This window comes from Danio aesculapii, chromosome 24 (genome assembly GCF_903798145.1).
Source record: "Danio aesculapii chromosome 24, fDanAes4.1, whole genome shotgun sequence".
Classification (NCBI taxonomy): Eukaryota; Metazoa; Chordata; class Actinopteri; order Cypriniformes; family Danionidae; genus Danio; species Danio aesculapii.
In genome coordinates, this window is record NC_079458.1 from 24025904 (window position 1) to 24041371 (window position 15468).

The window sequence follows — 15468 nt, forward strand, 5'->3', positions numbered from 1 at the left end:
TGTCAGTACAGTTTTGATGTAAGAATGAATAAAACATTCATCACACGTATTACTTATTTAAAATTCACTTAAAGCCGTAGCTGCGTCTTCTAGGAAAAACATTGGGCCTGGCAATTCGACTGGGATAAAAGCTGAATGCTGCCCAAAGCTTTCTAAGCCTGATGGGAAAGCAAACAAAAATAGTGCTGGGCATACAGTATCTCTGCTGTTAAAAGAAGATAGTCTGAAAGTAATGAACTTGTGTAGTTGTTGAAAGCAATCAGTTGATGTGATTTCATTTTGTCTAAACATGTCAGCTTAAGGCAAGACTCCACTGGTGAATGAGATATCATTATACTTTCCCCATTTGATTAATCACAGTACATTAAAAGGACAGTTCACATAAAAAAGGAAAACTTGCTTTTAATTTACTCGCCCTTAGGCCATCCAGGATGTAGGTGACATTTTTTTTCTACAGTAGAACATTCAAGAAGATTCTTATTTCAAAGCGTGGTCTTTGTAGATGAATAAAATGCAAATCAATGGCTTTTGGCACTTCTGTCAAAGAAAAAAGAACATATCATTACAGCATACAACATTATTTATTTTCCAAGCAGACATATTTATATAACTTAAAGAGATTAATCCATATTTCAGCAACTAAAATAATTCAGTCAAGAGTTTGTGATTTTCTCTCTTTTTTATTATTATTTTTTTTTTACGTATGCACAAATAGCAGCTGGTATACAGGGATGCTGTCACTTTAAGACCTAATACATCTATATAGTACATTGATAAATATTCAATATTCTTCCAATGGTTTATGTTTATTTAATACATAAGCAACTGTGTTAACATGAGTACTCAGCAAAGCTGATATTATGACACATATAGTGCTCAGCATATATAAGTACACCCCTCACAAATCTATATTTTGAATTCATACATTTAATAGGAAGCTATACAATATATTTGTGCATATAAATTAGATAAGTACTGAAGCCAAATATGGAGCTTATCTAGCAAAATAACTAACGATAACGGTCCAAAAACTAGTACACCAAAATTTAAATGTTATAGAAAAATATTAAATACAAATTTTAAAAAGAGGAAAAATCGAGAGAAGCAAAAAAATTGAAAAATTTAGTTTAGAAAATAGAAAAATTTTGTAGGTTGTAATTTTTTTTCCAATATTTTCCTTGAATTTAATTGTATTATCTTTCAATTTCTAAATATGTTTTTTTGTGACTAAAATATTATTTTAATATATATATATATATATATATATATATATATATATATATATATATATATATATATATATATATATATATATATATATATATATATATATATATGTATATATATATATATATATATATATATATATATATATATATATATATATATATATATATATATGTTTAATAAATATGTTTTGTTTAAATGCATCAAAATACATTGCTTATATTCACTGAGAAACGGATAAAAATATTCATTTTTAAAATGGGGTGTTCTCAATTATGCTGAGCACTGTATATTTTGTTTATTTGTTTGTATCAGTCAGCATAAGTTGTTGTCTGAAGGATCAGATAAGGGTGTTGTAAATGGTGGGTAGGGGGACTGATTATAGGGCCTACATACACAGCAAAATCCCCTGAGTAAAATTTACTCCATTTAGATAGTATTTGGTCCCTCTCTAAAATGAGTTAAAGTTACTCAAATTAATCAGACAATGAACGGATTAACTAGGTGATGATTGAGCACTGATGATGAACACCTGCTCTTAATAAGCAGAAACACAGACGAGAAACACAAAACTACAACTGACTTAAGTCAAAGCCTCAGCTGAAATATAATACATTGAACCTCTCAAAATCTCAGCAGATTATCATTAAGCAACTACACAAACAGCAGTTTTACTTATTACCAATCTGTTTGCCCTCATTTAAATAGGAACAAATACTCCCTGAATTGAGTAAATTTTACTCAGAGGATTTTGCTGTGTAGAAGTCTTTGGTTGAGCCTGGACAAGGAATTTTAGGGAGGATGCAGATAAAGCAATAAGTAATCTATGAGCATCTTTGAGGCTACTTTGTTTAGTGTGGTCAAACGCGTCTCATTTAACTCTCAAATCTTCATTTAGAATAAGTGTCAGCCATCAGTGAAATAGAGCACTCTGATTGGCTGTTCAGTTATGAATTAGAGTGCAAGAACAACAACTGAAGTTATGTCAAATTGAAGTCATGTAGGTAAACAGGGAAGCCAGCTGTCATTAGCACCTTTCACACAGTGGTAGCGGTAAATATCCGGAAAATTTCCGGAATGAATTTACCGCTAAAATTAAATATACGTTGTTCACACAGGCAAGGACATTCTGGAATTTTTCTGGAAAAGACCATTCACACATCTATTCCAAAATACCGGTAAATTCTGACATCATTAATCAGGCCTTTAACGGCTGTGCTTGTATTTTTAAACATAATATGGGTCTGGCGTTTGTTGATGGTTTCACTTTTATTTAAAGCTTTAGCATTCATACAGTTGCTTTTGTCCCAGTGACATGCAAAGGCAGAAGCGCTAACCGCAGCTAAATGTTTGCACATTTGACTACATTACATTCTCTGAGAATGGATAAGTATTGTGAACAATTTCAATGTAAACAAATAGAGGAACGCTTTTGCGTGGAGAGATTTGTTTGTGGGCTAGCACTCACCAGAGCACTCCTTCACGTGCACGAGTGCTACACAGCTAAATTCAATGCTTGCTGGTTTACTCACAGTGGTTTATCATAAGCATTTTATTGATAACTTTTTCCACAGTTGACATTAATAATAAACATAGAAACGTTATCTGACTAATAACCAATAGTTACATGTGTCTGGAAATATAGTCTAAGGCTTTTACTTACATAATCAGCACAAGTGTCATCTGAATTGTCTAATTGGCTGGAGTAGATGTCTCACGTCAGCATGTTCTAAATGTCCGGCAATTTTCCTCCTGCATTCACTCAGCGCAGCACTCCAGCAAATTACCTGTAATGTTACACCTCTTCTTTCTGGAAAATTGCCGGAACGAATTTACCGGTATTTTCAAAACGGCCTGTTCACACATGATCCCTCTCCGGAAAATGTACAGTCATTTTTCTGAATAGTCTGTATGTGTAAAAGGGGCTCTTTTGTCACATTTAGTGCATAGTGCAGCACTAGTTCCAGTTTCCCTTTGTGGAATGACAGTACAGATACTGCCACCTGTTGGTATGAAAAGATATATCCTCTTATGCAGTCACAGAATGTATGTTCTCGTTTTAGTCAGCTATCGTTCATTTGGTGTGTTCACGCACAGCTTTTTGGTCCAGACAAGATTCAGATGCAGTTTTTTTCATCGCAAGTCCTTTGAGATCCTCTAGCTGTGTCCTGGGCTTTAAGACCAGTTCACACTGGCTCAATAAAAAGTGACAGACAGCAACAGATACCTTGTCAGATTTTGACAGATCCATGTGTTACTCCTGTCATTGATTATTGGAGCTCAATTGGACCTGCTGATTTGTGCTTGTCATTCCATAGAAGGTCAGAGAGGTGACGGTTGTTATCTGGTGATTTCCAGCTTTTATTGGCATCTGTATGTATGGTGGAAATAAATGGCCTCTAAACATATTGCAAGCTGAGTTGCTTATAATGGATGTGTTTAGTTCAGCACACATCAGTGTTTTGGATGCCGTGTAAATTCAAAATATACAACATAAAGCTGACTAATTTAATTCAGTTCAAGTTTTTTTTGTATAGAACTTTTCACCCAAAAAATTGTTAAGGTTATTAGTCACCAAAACATTATTAGTTACTAATAACTTTGACTAATTAACTAGTAACTAATAGCTTTTAACAGTCAAAGTTATTATATATATAAACATAGTTAACCTGGAAATATATAGAATATAGGGGATGACTACAGGTATGTGTACATCTTCAATGAAGTGTATTTGTGTATTATGTGAATGTGTTGTCCTCGAAGTCCTTGATGGTTGGCATCATCTCTTCACAGGTCTTGCAACTCATCAAGTGGATTTAATCAGGGTTTAATCAGGGGTTAAATTTAATACAGCACTAAAACTGTCATTTGTATTTTTTCTCTCCACTACTGTGAAACAAAACAAGAAATAAAGAGGGAAATAGACCAAAACCGTAATATTTATCAGAGTCTGTAAACACTGATTTTGCCTTTATGATCTTTGCTCAATTGTGTTTGAGTTGGATAAAAATAGCACAACAGCACATTAGGAATAATTTTGCCAGCATCATATTGCCTAAAAGCTCAAAGAGAACTTATTAGAGTCTCCTCGTCTGATGTAGTGCAGTACCATCCTCATCTTTTGCCATTACTGTATGTGTTTCAAGTTTTGGATCCGTAGTTGCACGCGCCACAACGCACACACATCAGCTTTCCCCCTCTAATGGAAAGGAACCCACCCTAGTGCCCTCTTCAGCCTGCCATCTGTCCAATCGGACCATTGGCAGGAATTCAGAGATAAGATCATGTTCCGCAGTTTAGAGAGGCACGTATGCAAACGAAGAGCGGCAGCTGAGATCGACAGCAGTGTCTGCCGCTATCAACCTGCCTGTCTATTGAGGTTGAGGGATTGCATGGCTGATAGCTCTATCAGGCCCACACATCTTCAAAAAACATCTAAACGAGCTAGAAACTGTGGCGCTTCAGCTCTGGGGTTCAGCTCAGCGCATTTACACATGACAGCCTCTTAAACCAGATCAAAAAGCATCACTTCTCCCTGCACTCCTGCTGGCTCACCTAAACACTAACTATAATTATCAATCATGCTTCTCCATCCATCACTGTTATTTTAAAGCGAGATTTGTCTGGAGTTTTTTTTACTGCTGATTGGATCTTTTTTTTTTTTGAGCATAGGAAGACACTCCATATGGCAGAATATGAATATGCCAAAGAATGTTAACATGGAGAATGAGACTAAAGCTGCAGAAGATTGAAATATGCAAGTGGAATCTATGTAACATGACTCACATTTAATCCTTTAGGGATTGCTAAAATGTGTTCCTTCATTTGTTGATTAATTAATTTAGTCCTTGTAATTTCCTAATTTCCTTTCCGCTTTCATTAATTCATTCATTCATTTTCTTTCATCTTAGTCCCTTTATTTCATCACCTTGGAATTAAAAAGGGTCTATCTGCATGATTTTGAGAATGATTAGAAATATTGAGAATGATTTTGATGCAATGAGCTTCGAAGATTTTGCATAGCAAACAATATGTGTGTAACAGTTCTCTTTACATTAACATGACAGAGACCCCAAATGTACTCTAAATGTAAATTATCAAAATTCTCTTTAATTTTCAAAGTGGGGTAAAAAAAAACTGGGCAAATGCAGGTAGAACCTTCAAATCCTTTTTTTTTTTAGCAAATCCTAAAAAGATGTTGTCATCCAGCAGTGTCAGTGTAGTCAAATCAATAATGCAGAATTACTGAATGTTGGTGTATACTGTAGATCTGTAACATCAGCATCCCAATAGATTTCTTGTTTATTTTTCGAATCCACCAGCATACCAAATATACCAGCGATTCAGACTGTTTATTCAGGGAAGATAATTGTAGAGCGTGGACCTCGGCATATTAAATTTAATGTGGTAAAATCATCAAAGGCAAGGCTCTGATCAGATTGTTAGCGATGGTGAGGCCAGCTGCAAAAAAAAAGTGTGAGAGAGAGAGCGAGAGAGAGAGAGTACATTAAAAACTGTTGATTCCTGTGACAGCTCATATGTTCCCATTCCCCTCACTGTAGGCAGATGTAGCACATTGCATCAGTGTAAACGCACTTGGATGTGTTGGCAGACTGCTTGTGCAAAACAATCTTCCTTAGTTCTGTCATCTGAATTGCATTGAATGATGCTTGTTTATCTGATTGATTGGCTTCTCAGATGTAAGATTAGCACCAGGACTTTTATGGTTTTTGAGCTTAAAAATCTGAGTATACTGTATGTACTACGATGGCCGAGAGAGCTTAAAGGGCTGCAATTTAAGGAAACGCATGCAATTACAAAAAACGCCACACATTGAGAAAAGATCTTCATCAAAAACTAACCCTAATGAGAACTGTGAACTTAATCCATTTGAGTGAACAAGGCAATTTAAGCACAGTAAAACCCAATAAATGAAGAGAACTCAAACCAACTGAGTATTGTAAAACCCAATAAGTTAAGTCAACTCAAACCGTTTGAGGAAACCAATTTCTACAAACCATTTAAGTTAAAACAACTAATCTATATGAGTACTGTAACCTTACTCCATTTAAGTTGAAGTAATGAGGTATTTAATTGACACTAAGTTCAAAACTTTCTCAATGAATATAATATTATTACATATTTTAGTAACACTTTAGGTCACAATTCATGTTATTAACAAACCATTAACTTACACTATTAGCTTCATGAACGACTAAACAACGAAATAACGAATAAATGATTAGCTGCTTATTAATAGTTGGGTTTAGGTTTTGGGTGGGATAAGAGATGCAGAATAAGATCATACTTAGTAACTACTAATGAACAATTAATATCTTAATAATAGGCAGATAAGCCCATAGTTAATAGCATGAATTGTGACCTAAACTAAAGTGTTACCCATATTTTGATACATTTAATCAAAATGGATTTATTAAACAGATATATTTTTTCAAATAATATTTTAGTCACCAAACATATTTAAACATAGAAAGATAATGCATTTAATTTCTAGTGAAATATTGCAAAAAAATACAAACTTCAAAATATCAACAAAAATTTTTATTTTAACTTTTTTTTCACTCTCTCTGTCTTTTCCTCTTTATTTATTTCTTTTTTAAATATTTTTCTCTAACATATAACTTTATGTACTTATTTTTGGACAGTAATCATAAGCTATTTTGTTAGATTAGCTCTAGATTTTGAACGGTACTGACTACTGAGCAATGTACTGTGTGTGTATAGTTGAAGACAGAATTATTAGCCCCCCTGTTCATTTTTTTTTCCCAATTTCTGTTTAACGGAAACAGTGTTCACATTTATAAACATAATAGTTTTAATAACTAATTTCTAATAACTAATTTATTATATATTTGCAATTATGAAAGTAAATAATGCTATATATTTTTCAGGACACTAGTATTCAGCTTAAAGTGACATTTAAAGGCTTAACTAGGTTAATTAGGTTAACTGGGTAGGTTAGGGTAATTAGGCAAGTTATTGTATAACGATGGTTTGTTCTGTAGAATATAAACAAAAATTAAATAGGGACAAGGGTGCAAAGGGGAAAACGTTTTGATTTAAATCCAGTTTTCTGCATTCATAAACTGTGCGCTTAGGGACTGTGGCGATAGAAATTCCACTAAATAATTAGGTTGATTGAATTTTTATTTCAAACCAACCTAAAATGTACTGGAAAATAATAAAACAATTATGCATTGTTTGTGCTGAATCACTACTTTGACAGCAAAATTAATCTGTGGGCTTATTATTTGAATTTTTGATCATTACCTTAACAATTGTCTTTCAAAAGAACAACCTTCTTAGTTAATGAAACAGTACAATAGGAATATATGCAGCACAGATTCCTAAACGTTACACTAATGCAGTGTTTCCCAACACTATTCTTGATAAGGTCAGATAAGGGAGACATCCAAAATATGTACTGTTGCTGCGCCTCCAGAAGCAAGGTTGGGAAACACTGCACTAATGTATACGTTTGCAATATTTGTATTGTTTGCTGATAAACCACCACATTTAAAAACTCTGCGTCCTCTAGAGGTCACATTTGTCAGCTGCATACGATGCAATCTCCAAGCTGTAACCATAATCAAGTACACTGTTATTCAAGTGTAAATATTCTGTTGATCAAACACTTTTTTTTTTTGGATGGATGGATGGATGGATGCCAAGGCTTTTTAGAATGGGTAGAATATTCGATCTATGACTCTGACCACTTTCATTTGGCAGCTTCCATGGCTGAAATGAAATACGCTGTGTTTTCCACCATGGCAACCCAGGGTGCTGAAATACAATTAAGTGAACTGGCAGACTACACAGACAAAAGACATTCAGACACACATGTTTAAATGAGAATGACTCCAGCACTGTTTTTCAGATAAAATAATGTTAACATATCATGTTTCTTATATTCTTATTATATGGTATGTATCTGTACTAGGAAAGTCAACAACAACACATTTAATGATGAAGGAGGCGGAAGTTTGCTGAGATCATGACCTCTTTAAATCTGTGAATTGGCTCTGTTTAGGAAACTGGCTTTGTCTAGCAAAGGGTTTGTTAGGGAACTCTTTATGCTGCTTTATACTGTTTGCTAATGTTTGGCATCTCATCCAGTGTTTTGCACCAGCTTATCACTTCTATTTCTACTGGAAAGTGCTAGTTTTCATTATAATCATAGATAAATAAGTTAAAGTTAGTATTTTGCAGTGTGTATATTGGATTTTGAAGCCTCTGTTTTTCTACCGGTGGGTTATTACTGTTATCAGCCAAGAGATAATGACTCTAAAGAGCAAAGACAGTCATGTGTGTTTGTGCAAGATAAGCCCTGGGTAACAGTTATCCACCTGATTCAGATCCTCATTACAGGAACAGACAGACTGGCCTGATGCACATTGTGTTTTTCATAACTCCTGACATTTCCCTGTCCACCTGAGGTCGGACATGATGTTGTGAGAATTGGGAAAAAGGGAAAAGAAATCTGTGTTATTTTTTAGGTGACTTCCAGGAGGGATTTTGATATGAAACCGTAAAAGGCTAAAGTGTAAAACATGAGAAACAAATATTTTATTAAAAATAAGAACATCAAGATGAATTTTATTTTATTTTATTTTATTTTATTTTATTTTATTTTATTTATTTATTTATTTATTTATTTATTTATTTATTTATTTATTTATTTATTTTTTACATAAAGGAATATGTTTTGAAAAAAAAAATCAGCATTTATGCTTTATATAATGAAACACAAAAGGGTCCACAGTACAGAGTTGACTTTCATAATATTTGTCAAATATTCTTTGTGTTTTCATTTTTTGGAGCAAACCGTCCCTTTAAAAGCTCAGCTCAGCTACTGTAGCTACCTTTATGATTATGTTGGCTTGAGAAAGCCAACATACTGTTATACTACATAAACTTACTACATATTCATACTACAACCACCAAACTAACACCAAACCTCCAAACTGGTCTGACTCGGGTTGCTATATCTTTTCCAACTGATCTGACTTACAGTTTTATAAAAACTGACCCGGAAAATTTGAAAAAGTCCCATTGACTTAACGATGGACCAAATTTTATGACCTCATAGCTTTTCACCAGACTGTCATATAGACTTAAGGCCAAGCTTATTTAACTCAGATTAACAATCTGCCAATCACTGAGGACCTTTCAACTTACTAGTTACACCCTAGCAACCACTTATGGCTTTTAAGCAACTCTCCCATAGACTTCCATTGTAAAAAAAAACCTGCCATTGACGTTACATTGGACATACTAACAACATACCAATTCATATTAACAATATATTAATCCATACCAGTTACATACTAACATACTAATCATACTAGCAACATGCTGACATACTAACCATACTAGAAACACAGTAACAATATACCAATCCATACTAAAAACATACTAACAAACATACTAATTCATACTAGCAACATGCTAATTCATGCTAGAACCATGGTAATTTATGTTAGAAACTGCCTAACAACCACTCAGAACACCTTAGTAACCGCCTAGCAACACCTTAGCAACCACTCAAAACACCTTAGCAACCTCCTAGCAACCACCTAGCAACTACTCAGAATACCTTAGCAATGGCCTAGCAACCAATGCCTTAGCAACCACCTAGAACACCCTAGCAAAGGCCTAGCAAAGCCTTAGTAACCACTCAGAACACCCTAGCAATGCCTTAGCAACCACCTAGCAACCACTCAGAACACCTTAGCAACCACTCAGAACACCATTGCAACTGCCTAGCAACACCTTGGCAACCACTCAGAAGAACCTAGCAACTACCTAGCAACACCATAGCAACCACCTAGAACCCCTTAGCCATTGCCTAGCAACACCTTAGCAATCGCTCAGAACACCCAAGCAACTGCCTAGCAACATCTTAGGAACCACTTAGAACACCCTAGTAATGCTTACCAACCACTCAGAACAACCTAGCAACCGCTTAACAATGCCTCAAACAGTCAAAACAGCCTAGAAACAATCTAACTCAGAAAACCCTAGCAACCACCTAGCAACACCTTAGCAACGACTCAGAACACTCTAGCAACACCTTAGCAACAACTCAGAACACCCTTCCAACCACCTAGCAAGAAACATGCCAGTCCATACTAGAAACCTGCTAACCTATATGTAGTTATCTCTCTATGCCAGCTGTTTCAAACGTCTTAAAAACTACTTCAATAATGTAATTTGTAAAGCTACTTCAAATTTTCAGGCGAGGCTTTCTCAAGCCACCATGAAGTTTGCCTGCAAACATTACTTTTTTAATTAATTGTTAATGTTCTGGATTATGTTTTCACCCATTTATTATATATTATTTTAATATTTCTATTGTTTTATTTTATTTTTATTATTAATATTTAAAAAATAATCTACAATATTTTGGTACCATGTGAAAAGTGTATTTGGGGATGGGATTGTACTCCAAAAAAATGCCAGGCAAAATGCCTCATTAACTGTTTTCCAAACCAACAATTCCTCGTTGTTCAATAAATACTGCATTCATTTCATTGAGATTCAAAAGTTTTGCCTCTCCCTCATGTGACAAAGAGCCCAAGATGCTCATCTGCGAGCAAAACATAATTAGCTTTAGCACATGTTTGATCATTGAAGCCCTGCTGGAATATTCAAGCAAACAGAAAAACTCCCATCAGTCCCTGATGTCTCCAAAACACCTCTCGCATGTATTTATCTGTCTGCAGTGCAACAAAAAGCTCTTTGTTTTTCCAAGAAAGAGACTGCTTGTCTCCCGACATCCTCTCTGGTTCGATGTGCTTTAGTCTCCCAAAGCCATTTTACAGAGGCTGCTTCTGCACATTTGTGCCAGACCTCAGTGAATTAATGACTGTCTGATGGGAGATGGCAGTAGATTGGATTTTTGCAATAAAGAAGACAGCGTTCAACATAGAAGGGCCGCACAGTTCTTCTGAAGCAGATTAGGATTTTAAAGCAACCATCAACCTGTAGGAGGTCAACTTTTGTTTTGATGACCCTGTGGTAAAAAGGAAGAAAATAATGTTTATAAAGAAAGATATCAAATGTTTCTCTTAAACAGTATGTAGCATTTTTATTAAATTTTTATTTATTTTTTTTTTGTGGGGGGGGGGGGGGGGGTGTAAGAGGAAGTCAACAATATTATATATAATATTATATGATCAATATAAAATATATATTAGCCCCCCCCCCCTTTGAATTTTTTTCCCAAATGACTGTCTACAGAACAAACCATCGTTATACAATAAATTGCTTAATTTCCCTAACCTGCCTATAGTTAACCTAATTAACCCAACTAAGCCTTTAACTGTCACTTTAAGCTGTATAGAAGTGTCTTGAAGAATACCTAGTCAAGTATTATTTGCTGTCATCATGGCAAAGATAAAATAAATCAGTTATTAGAAATGAGTTATTAAAACTATTATGTTTAGAAATGTGTTGAAAAAATCTTAAACAAATATATATATTTAATTGAAATTTTGAACTAATGTTAATTTAGTATCAAATAAATATAGAATTGTTTATTAACAGTTTAAGTAAGTTTTAATTTTTAATTTTTATTGTAGTTAAGATGTTTGTATTTTTAATAGTTTTAATTTTGTTCTAGTTATTTTTTAGTTTTATTTTAAACTAACGGAAAATGAGACAAAACCTTTATTTTATTAGGTTTATTTTGTATGTGATTATATATTTAACTGTTTATCAGGCGAGGAACCACATATGGTTACTTCTTTTTCACTGAGTACAATATAATAGTTTTTTTTTTCTTTTTTCGCATAAAAGCTTTTTTTATTTTAAAATGTTTGTAATGTCCTCCAGTAACAATATGCACTCACTGGCCAATTTTTTAGGTACACCTTGCTAGTACCCCCTTTTGCCTTTAGAACTGCCTCAAATCCTTCGTGGCATAGATTCAGCAAGGTACTGGAAATATTCCTCAGAGATTTTGGTCTATATTGGCATGATAGCATCACGCAGTTGCTGCAGATTTGTCAGCTCCACATCCATGATGCAAATCTCCCATTCCACCACATCCCAAAGGTGCTCTATTTGCTTGAGAACTGGTGACTGTGGAGGCTATTTGAGTACATTGAACTCATTGTCATGTTCAAGAAACCAGTCTGAGATGATTCACACTTAATGACATGGCATGTTATCCTGCTGAAAGTAACCATCAGAAGATGGGTACACTGTGGTCATAAAGGGAGGGACATGGTCAGCATCAATACTCAGGTAGTCTGTGGTGTTGACACAATGCTCAATTGGTGCTAATGGGCCTAAAGTGTGCCAAGAAAATATCCCCCACACCATTACTCCACCAGCCTGAACCGTTGATACAAGGCAGGATGGATCCATGCTTTCATGCTGTTGATGCCAAATTCTGACCCTACCATCGGAATGTTGCTGCAGATATCGAGACTCATCAGACCAGGCAACTTTTTTTCCAATCTTTTATTGTCCAATTTTGGTGAGCCTGTGAGCCTGTTCTAGTGGCACCCGGTATAGTCTTCTGCTGTTGTAGTCCATCCGCCTCAAGGTTCAAAGTGTGTTCAGAGATGCTCTTCTGCACACCTCGATTGTAATGAATTTGTAATTCAAGTTACTAAAGTAATTTGAGTTACTGTTGTCTTTCTATCAGCTCGAACCAGTCTGGCCATTCTTCTATGACCTCTGGCATCAACAAGGCATTTGCACCCACAGAACTGCCGCTCACTGGATATTTTCTCTTTTTTCGGACCATTCTCTGTAAACCCTAGAGATGGTTGTGCGTGAAAATCCCATTAGATCCGCAGTTTCTGAAATACTCAGACCAGCCCGTCTGGCAACAACAACCATGCCATGTTCAAAGTCACTTAAATCACCTTTCTTTCTTTTGATGCTCGGTTTCTCCTCACAGCAAGAACGTCGCTGGTTCCAGTGCCAGTTGGTCCAATTGGCATTTCTGTGTGGAGTTTGCATGTTCTCCCCGTGTTTGCGTGGGTTTCCTCCGGGTGCTCCAGTTTCCTCCACAGTCCAAAGACATGTGCTATATGTGAATTGGGTAAGCAAAGATTGGACGTAGTGTGTGAATGTGGGAGTGTAGGAGTGTTTCCCAGTACTGGGTTGCAGCTGGAAGGGCATCTGCTGCTTAAAACATATGCCGGAATAGTCTGCGGTTCATTCCACTGTGGCGACCCCTATTAAGGGACTAAATAAGGGACTAAGCTGAAGGAAAATGACTGAAATATAAATATTTTAGCTGTAAATGTCCCTATTAAAAACTTCTAAACTTAATTGATCCACTTGTTTGGCCAAGAAAGCAGATTTAAGTAAATAATTATTGTGAAAAGCGCTATACAAGTAAACTTGAATTGAACCGTAAATCTATGTTAAATAATTGGATCATTTTTTTAAAAAAATCTTCAATAAAGGTGCGTGTCTCATGGTGGTTGCAGATACTAAACACCAGCTAATTCACTGGCTCATGTCAAGTCATTTTCATGTTTATTTAGATTTGGCCATGAACATAAGTGGTGTTGTCCGAGAGGGTGAGTTGTTTATTCTGTAATCAGCCCATCTGTTTCCACCATTTCGACCTATTCTGGCCAATTTTGGCCTGCTGCTAATATGAAAGGCAGCCAACAAACCAAGAGGCACTTTTACCTGTATCACATTGTGTTTTCTCGCATTTATTTTGAGAACACAATGAGAACACAGTGTTTTTCAAAGAAACCTTCTGAGAGTTAATCCAGGAAAAATGAACGCTTTACACACTATTTTATCTTATATTCCCGATCAATTATTGTTAATATGCTCCATTACATCATTATAGACTTTCCAAAGTAGTATAACCTAAAAACGGTTAACATCTGAAAAGGTCTTATTGATGAGGATAAAAGTTTACAACATGGGCTTCCCGCAGGAATCCTGCATATTCCATTTGCTAGTCATGAATAATGCATGGAGCCCATAGATGCTCATTAATCTTACAGTAGTTATTCTCCAATCCCTGCGAAATCATCAGCAGCACGTAAACACAGTCATGCTGAAGCTACTCAGAAACCCAGTCAGGAGTGTGAGCTCCAGGCCTCAGTCGTAATTTAGAGTGTTATCTTGTCAGAAAAGTGACTCTCCTCAATTAATTACGACAGCAGAATGGGACAAAAGCAGTCACCGGGAAGTCGCATCCAAGCGTGGGTGACGAAAACCTGCCTTTTTCCACATCCCCTGTTGATCACGGATCCTGGCGGCCTCCCAGATCCCCACATATCCTGGCAATCATTGAGATGCCGCTACAGCCCTGCCTTAATTTGCCAGCAGATGCTTGTTTTTCTCTGTTTTCCTCTGTTCTGAGACGCATTTCCCTCAGCGTGTCTTCCAATAGCCCACCTTCCTCATTCTCCTCTGTTGACTGCTCAGGCATGTAGACTCCTGGACAGGTGCAGGACGCAGACAAGACAGATGGCCCAGCAAACTTGAGGAACTTTGTTTTTTTTTCCATCTTCTCTTCTTATTTTATTTTTAAGCAAGCTCCTTGCAGCACTGATGCTTCCAGATGCTCTCATTTGTAGATTAATGTCAGAGGGCTGCAAGGTGAATCTCAATAGACCTTTCTGTGATTGGCATAAAAAAAAGCTTTGTTTACCTCTAATGCAGGTGCAACCCCACCCTGAGGATTTGCCAGATCTTTGGGGTCTAGGACCCTGTTTGCACCTGCTATTAATGACCTGTTTCCACTGAGTGGTATGGTTTGGTACAGTATGGAATGCATTTATGTCCATGTTCAAAGCAACCATACCCCTTTCTTGTAACCTTTTCCAAAGTGTATCTAGCGCAACAGAATGGTTCCAAAAGCGTGGGCCTAGACTCGCAGCAGAAGCCCATTGGTTTACAGAGAATCTGCATAAACTTATGCTACAAGCCAGGAGAATGACAACACAGGAAATGCCATTTTTAAATGCACAGCTGAGACAGGGATGGCAGGCAGCAATGAACCTTGGTTGACCTGTGCTTAAACAATGCTTGTTGTCTTCTTATGACAAACAGCCACGTGCTTAGAACCAAGACCAGTGTCTTCTGTATGTACTCTATTGTTGTTTATGTGGGTGCCTAAAATCATGTGCAAGTGGATCCCCTCCACGCCAAGCTTATGTAACACTGCCGGTCCTACACCACCCAACCCGCATCAAGCTGGGATCAAACCGGCGACTTTCCGCATGGGAG

General features: G+C 36.2%; 1 protein-coding gene across 1 annotated transcript in view; it reads left to right on the forward strand.

Moving 5' to 3' along the window:
• The window catches only part of cntnap2a (contactin associated protein 2a), a 765137-nt gene that overhangs the window by 384926 nt on the left and 364743 nt on the right, over positions 1-15468 (forward strand). The window lies entirely within an intron of this gene.